Source organism: Vollenhovia emeryi, unplaced genomic scaffold, assembly GCF_000949405.1.
Source record: "Vollenhovia emeryi isolate VEMERY1.0 unplaced genomic scaffold, V.emery_V1.0 DF939626.1, whole genome shotgun sequence".
Taxonomy (NCBI): Eukaryota; Metazoa; Arthropoda; class Insecta; order Hymenoptera; family Formicidae; genus Vollenhovia; species Vollenhovia emeryi.
The window spans coordinates 23,034-25,502 of NW_011966740.1; positions in this window are offsets into that span (position 1 = coordinate 23,034).

The window sequence follows — 2,469 nt, forward strand, 5'->3', positions numbered from 1 at the left end:
AAAACCTAGGCGCGGCGGGGAGCGCGGCGCGGGCGGCGAGCGCGGCAGCGAGCGCGAGCGACGGGCGACCCGAAACATAAACATAGTATCTCGCGCGTCGCTCCACCTCCCGCTCATCGATCGATTTTCTTAAATGCCTTCCGAGTCCGGCCTACCGTCTCCTGCATCCTCATTCGCTCAAACGTGTAAATTTATTACTCGAAAACTATTGTTACTTTTGTACCGCGGCACATAATATTTCTCCTTAGATTAATCCAATCTACCACTATTTTCAAGTTGGCTACTTTTGCATCAGACATCCTGTATACCATTGGTATATTTTCAGCACATACTATCCCAGATAGCACAAACCTGTTCTATAAAGATTTCGTGAATATTCTTCGAGAATATTAGAATATTCCAAAAATATACCGATACAATGAAAAAAACATATGAATGTACGGAGGACAATAGAATGAGACTAATTTTGATATACTGAATACATTTACAGAATATTCTTTGAAATATTCCTGTAATATGCTAAACAGGTTTCAGGAATATTTAGGAAATATTGTATAGAACATTCTGTACGTCCTACAAATATTGTTGCGCTGTGCCCATTGATGACGGTGGCATCATTGCGCTCGCCCCACGGGCCATGGAGCCGCCCGGTGAATGCACGCCTGCCGTGGAACGAAGTGAGCCGGGGGCTGAAGTTGCGGCGCGAGGAAACATCGGTCGCTAAGGACCGATATGTTGTTGTTGTCTTTGATTAAAAAACGGTGACGGATTGCAATAAAGTTTTCCTGTTCTAATCTTATTTCCTGCTTGTTCTCTCATTTATTCCTCTGCCGCGGAAACGCGAGTTTCGACGCGCGGTCTCAGCGTCAGCGCGCTTCTCGTCTCTGTGTCTCCTCTCTTCTTCGGACACTCCGCGCACTCGCGTTTCCGCGCCGGATCTCGAACAACTTATACATATAACTGCAATTCTTACTGATTGTAAGCCAAACGTCGAACAAAATCACAGAGGGAGAACCACGGTCTTACATACAGGTCCTTCAACTCATATGGAGGGGGTAGGTCGAATTTTTAAGCCAAAAACCGTGATTTCTATATCTGTGTCTCTGTCCTACTACCGCTGTACTACAGTATCGCAGCGACCCTCGTGGCCAAGAGACGAACGATTTTTGGCTTAAAAATTCGACCTACCTCCACCACCAAAATTTGGCTGACAATGAGTTGAAGGACCTGTATGTAAGACCGTGGGGAGAACCAATAATAGCGACTTATTTTAGGTTATGGAATTCAGACTGGATAATCGGTAGAACAGTCCGAGGATAATTAGGCTAAGCTAGGATAACGATGTAATAATCGTAATGCTGCCAAAACGAGAGACGACCTTCCACCGCTTGACACGGGTTGCCTACTCACACTGCTACATGCACTCGATCTCGTTCCCGCAACACTGCGTGGTAGCTAGTAGCCGCTGCACGCATATAATTATATTATAATATATAGGTTAGGTGTGTTCTTAGTGCCAGCTCTACGATATACATTCTTTGAATATTTTTGGAATATGCTATATAATATTCTTATTAAATATTTTAAAATGTTCTAGATATATTTATAGAATGTTTCTTTTAAAACAAGAATATTCTAAAGATATTTATAATTAATTCTATAAGAATATTTTCCCGAAAAGCATATTTGATCGTAAATAGAATATTCACAGAATATATTGTGTTATCTGGGATACTCGTATGTGAGAAAAAGCGGACATCAGTACATCAGATACTTAACATATTCGAAAGTTATGAGAATATACGTAACGTACTGTTGTGATATTTTCAGAACTTTCTCAATATCTACATGTGCTGTGTGAGTAAGCTATCCCATACAGCACCAAAGCTTTCAGAAACATTTCAGAAACATTGCAACATGTCATTGCAATAATGTTTTCTGAAATGTTTCTGAAAGCTTTAGTGCGTATGGGATATAACTTGCATATTACACAAATATTTCCGTGAACTACAATAACATTGGCTTTAGGTGCAAAAGGTGCAGAATCAGTTCAGCATCTCAAAAAATGTAAGATTCAACTGTAAAAATAGAAATCAGATACAATTCAATCTATCAAATATTCTAGCTATAAATATCAAGATAACTAGAAATTTTGTTTAGTATAACCAGAATACATTTTTGTACAGGTACGTCGAGTGGTTTTGTTGATGTTTTAAAACATTTTTCTCAGTGCACACGCATTATTGGATTAAAAACCTTTTAATGAATAAAAGTATTTTCAATTTTGTACGCGAGTAAATATATCTTTTTTTTACTCAAATCTAAAAATTAACAAGTTTTAGAGATATTGCCTGATGAATCTTCACTGAATTGGTATGATATAATAGTAGATAATTAAATTGAAACGCGATTCTTCGAATGTAATAACATGACATCGATTTATCGCTAGTAAGAAGCATTGAACTTAAT